Genomic DNA, 7,821 nt, shown 5'->3' with positions numbered 1-7,821 from the left:
TGCACGGTACATCCAAACCGTCATCGAACCCATCATTCTACCATTCCTAGGGAACTTGCTGTTCCAACAGGAGAATGCACGTCCGCATGTATCCCATGCCACCCAACATGCTCTAGAAGGTGTAAGTCAACTACCCTGGCCAGCAAGATCTCCGGATCTGTCCCCCATTGAGCATGTTTGGCACTGGATGAAGCGTCGTCTCACGCGGTTGCACGTCCTGCACGAACGCTGGTCCAAATGAGGCACCAGGTGGAAATGGCATGGCAAGCCGTTCCACAGGACTACATCCAGCATCTCTACGATTGTCTCCATGGGAGAATAGCAGCCTGCATTGCTGTGAAAGGTGGATATACACTGTACTAGTGCCGACATTGTGCATGCTCTGTTGCCTGTGTCTATGTGCCTGTGGTTCTGTCAGTGTGACCATGTGATGTATCTGACCCCAGGAATGAGTCAATAAAGTTTCCCCTTCCTGGGACAATGAATTCATGGTGTTCTTATTTCAATTTCCAGGAGTGTATATATCAAGATAGATGACAAACAATGTCATATAGTTATTAGCCATATCAAGCGAGAACAAATTCCCTCTCGGTCATGCCACTACACTTCATAACTGTATCAAGAAGAAGATTCCGTAACCTAAATGGCAGCAGATGTCCAGGGCTGTTAAAATGACAATTTTTGCTGGACCCAGGTTGTATAATCTGAGTTGACAAGTAGCATAAATAATAGTTGAAGGAGACCAAAAGAGTGTTACAATACAGTACAAACATGGACAAAGACAACAGTATGGAGATAGCTACACATTGTATAAAAGTCTCATTCACAGTGATTATTATTTTTATAAAAATCATTCATGCACTTGCAGCTTGTTTGATATTTCACTGTACACATATGGACCAAAAATTCACACAATTCAGAGCAATGATCAGTTAATGATTTCAGATTTCTAAAATCAAGGCTATGTTTTTTACTTGTGGTGGCAGGCTGTTCTGTATCTTGGTTAAATGGTGCCATTGTTCATTGTTTGGATATGGAGTTTCCTATCTAATACAAAGTGTGTTGAAATGATGATAATGTAATAATAATCGTTTCAGTTATTTCCTCTTTGTCTTTTTTATGTGTTTTTTCTGTGTTTCTTCGCTCTGTTTGTATTTTGTCTTCATTGTTGTCCCGTGGTTGTAATTGTAAATTGTGTGAAGTAACGAGTTGAAATTATTTATCCTAAATAAGTGTTATTTTCTTAGCAAGTGGTCATGGACCCAGGTGCCAGGTGTTGCAGTACAACAAATAAAGGTGGAAAAAATTGTTCCAGTACCTAATTTAGAGTCATGGCTCAAGAAGAGGAGGAATACAAGGTACTGTTGTTTAATGGGAAGAACTTTAGCAACTGAAAATTTAGGACTGAAATACTTCTATGTGAGCTGGAAGTGAGTTTTGTCTGAAAGAGATACATGGACATGGCTGAGACAGCTGAATGGCAAAACCGATAAGAAGTGTAAGTCTCAAGTAATCCAAAGAATTTCACAAAGTTGCTTGGAGTAGGCCTACACCAAAAATAAGAAATACATTAATTCAAACATTTGAGCTGAAAGGTATGGCTTTTATTAAGAACGGCCTTTAAAGTTTACTGCAAATGACAATAACTCTTGAAATTAATTTTTTGGAGTTTCGTAAGTTAATGGGTAATTTGAAGGATCGGATGATAATATTGGAGGAACTGATATAGTATGCGGTAACTTACAAACAATTCCACCAGAATCCTAAGTAGTTGTTACTGCTCTGAATACCTTCTCAAGTGAGGAATTGGAACCGGATTTCTTAAAGGGTAGATTACTAGACAAAGAAGCAAAACTTAATAATTCTAAAGGTAACAACTGGAAAGTAAATGAATTGCCATCGTCGACAGCATCTGACAGAAAGGTAAAAGGATGTATTCAGAGACAACCAAGTCTCAAGCTATGTATGATGCAGCCAAAGCTTTGTCTAAAAATAAGATTTTAGTTGATATTGTGGATGCTAGGAGTTGTCATTTTTTACTTTGTAGTTCACTGTTGCTATATGAGTTCACATATTGTCATTTTGTTATATAGAGATAATGAGTGGAGGTTTGGACACTAGAAAATGGAGTGCCTAGTGGAGAAATCTAAACATTTCTGATGTATTTTTCTATTACATTTCAATAGGAATGACAGCTACGGAGGCAGTCAGAAACATTCACGCCACATGTGGGAGGGGGATAATTGCATGAGACAGATCATGGCAAGAATGCGGTTTTCTCGTTTTAAGAAGGATCATTTTGACATAAGTGATTCAGCACATTCAGGAAGACAGTCGAAGTTTCATAAAGATTGTTTAAACACATTAACCCACAATAATCAATGTCAGCAAACTCGAGAACTGGCAAATGTTATTAACTGTGATCATTCTACCATCGTGCGACATTTGCATGCAATGGAGAAGGTTGAAAAAAGGTACCACATGCTCTAAGCCGAAAACACATAAATCAGCAGGTGAATGTATGTGCTTTTCTCATTGTTCGTGATCAATTAGCTTGAAAGCAACGTTGACCATTCCTAACTTGTATCGTTATAGCCTTATAGGTGACAAGAAATGGTGTCTTTATCCTAAGATCATAAGGAAAAGAAAAGAATGGTTGCCCCCAAACAAAGCAGCAACTCCCCATATAAAAGCCTGCATGCATCCATAATATTATGCATCTCGTTGAACAGTGATGGTGTGGTGTAGTACAGATTGCTTCCCTGAGATGTAACCATCACTGATGATATTTATTGTCAGTAACTGAGACATCTTGTGGACGCAATTCGAGGACAACGACCAGGCAGACTGCGAAAAGTGATGCTACTCCACGATAACGCCCGTGCCCATTCTGCTAGACTGACCAAAAACTTTATACTAGAGTTGGGTTGGGAAGTCATTCTGCACTCACCTTATTCAACTGATCTTGCACCCTCAGTTTTTCCTGCTCCCTATCGAACAAACTTCAAGCTAAGCTTTGCCGGATGCAAAAGGTTCTCCTACCATGGCTCGGCGAGTTCTTCACCTCAAAACCACCCGATGTCTACAGTCATGGAATCAAAAAGTTATCTCAGCATTGATAGACTGTTGTAAATAGTGAAGGAGAATAATTATGGATGAGTAGGGTGTGTATGTGTATCTGTTGTGTTTATCAAACGTACAGAGAAACGCAACAAACTTATGTATCAACCCAATATATGTGTTACAGACGTGGGAAACAATGCCATTATTGGGGAAAAATACAATGTTAGATTGCCACAAACGCATAGAAGTATAGTTCTGCAAATTTAGCTAAATCTCTCCAAAAAATAAACAGAAATGAAAATAATTTTTCTTTCTCAGCTGTTACTGGAAGTTTTCCAGGTGGCAAAGTGGATTGGTTTCTAGATTTGAGGGTAACAGGATATTTAGTTAATTAATCTGTTCTTTGATGGATGTGAACAAACTGGTGAATCAAATAAGAATAAAGGTTGGAGGAATTTATGTTGAAAGCATAGTTTGTGGACTGGAATTTCAAATTAAAACTAAAAGGTGCTCTTCTAGTGTCAGGTTCACTAAATAATTAATTGTCAGTGCATAAACTATAAATGGCTGGATGATGCTTGTTTTTAAAAATTCAGCGGGTTCAATTCAAAAGTGTGATAGCTATAGCTGCAGCTCACAGAAATGATTCAATTGTGTATATACACACACTAACAAGGGGAGTGCGAGGGTTGGGAAATGAAGTTAAGAGTGGGATGGCATGTGTTGGCAGCACTACCCCATAGAGTTACAACGCCCCAGCCATACGGCCAGATGGCTAGCCACTCACGAGAAAAACACTCTGAAACTTTCAGTCCTACAGTATATAATACCCATGTGTCTGCTCACTGAACTGTATGGCACAGTGGTCGATACAATATTGGTAACAATTCTTGCTTCGTATTTCCAAAGTATGTATTTGCTGAAAATCAGGAGATTTAAAAGTGACAACGGTCATGAGTATATTTGCAAATTCAATTACGAAATGGAGTGGCAGAGCGACTAAATCATACTGTCATTGAAAAGGCTCATTGCACAATTTTTGGACGCGAAGTTTGAAAGCAATTTTAGTCAAAAGTTACTGGCAGATACTTTTATCATTAACCATAGTTATACTTCAGTTTTAGATGCAGAAATTTTAGAAATGCTATCGGATGGAAGAAAGCCAAATTTGAACAAATATGACTTTGGGTGTGTTGCATAGTGGCACATTCCAAGGAAAGTATTGAAAAGGAACTAGCCCATTAAAATGTTTCGTGACTGGAAACTGTCTAATTAGCCACAGAATATGGTGTGCCAAGCAACACAAGGTTGTATTTGGGAGAGATGTAATTTTTGAAAAAGATATGTTTCTATTTGAAGGTGAAAGCAGTGATGATTGGATCTTGAAGAAGACCATTCAAGTGAACAATGTAATTCAGAACATTCTTCAGTTTCCTCAAAGTTAGTTCTGTTTTGAAGTCCTTGATTTTGTGCAAACTGTTGAAGGTAACTCAAGGCCCACGATGTCAGAAGAAGTGGAAGCGAGCAGAAACTTTGTGGAAAAGCAATAGAATAACAAGAAAATTTAGGTTTTTCAAGTATTATGCAATGTTTCCCTTGAATGCAAAAACATTCGTGGGAAAACTTACCTCAGAAGTCTGAAGACGTTCAGGTAAGGCATCATGAAGAAGATGTAGGAGAAGAATGGAAAAAAAATTAAGGAAAAATTGGGCTCTCTGTCATCTAATGGAACTTTGACTTATGAACCACTTACAGCAAATATAAGTATCACTGACAGTAAGAGGATGTTCAAAGTAAAAATAGACATGTCTGGAAATATTGAAAGAGATATGACTATACTCCACTTGCTCAATTCACAACACTAAGAATGCTCCTTAGTGTGGTGAAGGAACATAATTCATTTATGGAACAAACAGATGTACAAAATTGATTCCTGCATTGAGACCTGGTGTAAAGATTAAGAAAAGTCTTGTATGCAAACTAAAAAAAAAACTTTTGACAGTTTTATGAAGGAAATCATGTTTCGACAACCCAAAATTGGCAGATGTCTCTATGTTGAAAGCATTGATGATCATTATACTCAATTTGCTTCCATATGTAGATAATATTCCAGCTGGATGTAATAGTAAAAAAAAAAGTCACCTACATTAAGAACTAGTTAAAATGTCGAATGTGAGAACTTGGAGAACCAAAATCATTCCTCAGAATAAATATGCAGAGCAACAGTGGCAAAATGTTTCTTTGTCACTATGTTCATCTTGAATACTTATTGAAAAGATTCAACATGGAAGACTGTAAACACTGAGAACATCGATGGAAGTCAAATGCAGTGGAGATGCTTGTGGTCAAATGGATGAATTTAAACCAGATGGACAATTACTGTGTTTTTCAATGTATATAATGACAGCTGTGACCAGACGAAGTGCATCACTTAACTATTTTAGTAGACAGCAAAATAAACCAACAGAATTAGAGTAGAAATTTTTGAAATGAATTCTTTGATATATTAAAGGAACACTTGATGTTGGCCTGTGATACAAAAAGGAAATTTTAAATGCTATTACTGCTATGTTGATTCTGACTGTGTTATGTTGTAGATCTTCTGTCTTCTTCACTTTCTTATAGTTTTTTGTTTGAAAATACTGTTTCTTGTGACAAGGAGACATATGAGTTTCACTATGAAATAGAAGCAGAATATCCAGCTTCGTCGACAGCTATGACAGACACCCCATGGCTTAAGCATCATCTTGAAGAATCTGTCAATTACGGAAGTGGGAACATAGATGACTGAAGCATGTGGATGTGAAATCCGTTCTACACAAGAGCTATACAACAAAGGCCATCTGAATGTTCAATACATTAGCTCCGAGGAACAAATGGCCCATATTTTACCAAAAGTAGCTAAGAGTGCACGTTTCAATAGACTGTGTTAAAAGCTGGGGATAGTGAATTTTATGGGCAATTTAGGAAATTATTAAATTGATTGGGGGGGGGGGGGTGTTGAAGTAATGACAATTTAATAATTATACTTTTCTAACTTCCAGCATTCTGGAAGGCATTGTAATGCCTAAGGAATTTCGGAGTAAATTCTAGAGACCCTCGTATTTCCACCGTCTTGAACACGCGTTATTTTAGAGATGAGTAGATCTGTGTCTACTGCACCACAGCTATGTGTGTGCAGGACGGACGTGTATGGGACGGATGATCGGCGTGGGCAGGTGGTCGCCTATAGTTACACATCCAGCTCAAGGAATAAACGCGCCGTACTCCATGCGACATGAAACATTACTGTGTGAACATTTGAATGTTGTTGAAAGAAGAGAAGGGACAATTACGAATGTAAGAGAAAGAATCAATAAGTAAGGTCTAGACAGTTGTCTTGTTAAACTTTGTGAGATTTGTAGACTGTATTTATGGAAAAATTAATGTGATAGTTTTCATACAACTAAAACATTTTTTGTAAGCTTGGAACCTTCCGGTCTGTCAGAAACTGTTGTGTGTGATGAAAATACAGTGAGATTGAGTTTTAAAATAACTCTGTACACTCGAGAATATTTTAAAGTATAAAAAATTTCCTCCATGTAGCATCCTATATTCAGAGAAGAAGTCGTGCAGGACATCACAGCTGGCTATCCTGAAAAGATGATCGGGGAAGCAACTCCAAGTAAGTTTGATAGCCAAGAGGGAGTGTGAGTCTTGCACACCAGTACCACACTGACACCCTTAATCACCGGAAACCACCAGAGCATGTCAGAAAAAACACTATGGTTTACCAAATTATGCAATAAATTGCAGAGAGCTGTCAAAGTAGAAATATTAATTTGTTTTACTTCATTACTATGCACCAATTAATGCAGAGTAATGTCGGAGGTAGCCACTTCCAGGTATGTTGGAAATGTGAGATGGTCTATGGACAGCTGATTCTGAGTGAGAAAGGACAACCATGGCAGACAAAGCCCTGAATTCAAATTTGTGTCCTAAGCTAACCACAACCCCATGATGTGAAATGCATAAGAGAGAATAGCAATCAACAATCTGTGCAGATTTAAAAATCGCACTTGCTTTGTTTATGGTGGTTAAAGCTAACCTCTATGAAGCAACTCGAGACGGACACACACACATTAACATTTATTTCCACATTATAGGTGACACAGGCAGAGTACAGGAGAAAAAAGAATGGCAGAAAGAAAAATAAGGGTAAATAAAACAAACAATAATATCAAAAATTACATGTAAACGAATTAATTGAATAAAAATAATAATAAAATTCTTTTGATCGGATTTATAAATTGAAAAAAAGTTTCATTTGTAGTTTTTTGATCCAACAACCTTCTACATCATGTTTATATGATAACCATTGCGCTAGGCCCCAACACAGGTATGTAGCTGGTGCATTAGTTTGTATAATTTTTCTATAGGTTTAATAAACATAACAGAGACTTCAGCGTACAATAATATATCATCCTTCAGTGCTTACAATGGACAGCAAACATTGGGGAAATTTTCGATTCTGCGAAATGTAAATGGCATGGTTTTCTGGTGAAGAATTCATTGAGTCATCTTCAGAACACTTTCTTAATCCGAAAGGGAAGTTCCATGAAAGTTATTTGATAGAGAGTGGAAAAGGCTCAAATCTGAGGCACAAGATCAGGTGAATAAGGTGGGTGTGACATGACTTCCCAACCCAACTTTTGCTAGACTGACAAAAAAATACTGTACGGAATGCAGGCAGGCTCTCTCATGGATCAATATTGCTTC

This window comes from Schistocerca gregaria, unplaced genomic scaffold, assembly GCF_023897955.1.
Source record: "Schistocerca gregaria isolate iqSchGreg1 unplaced genomic scaffold, iqSchGreg1.2 ptg000440l, whole genome shotgun sequence".
Classification (NCBI taxonomy): Eukaryota; Metazoa; Arthropoda; class Insecta; order Orthoptera; family Acrididae; genus Schistocerca; species Schistocerca gregaria.
The sequence above is the reverse complement of the archived record's forward strand: the minus strand, read 5'-3'. Positions refer to the sequence as shown.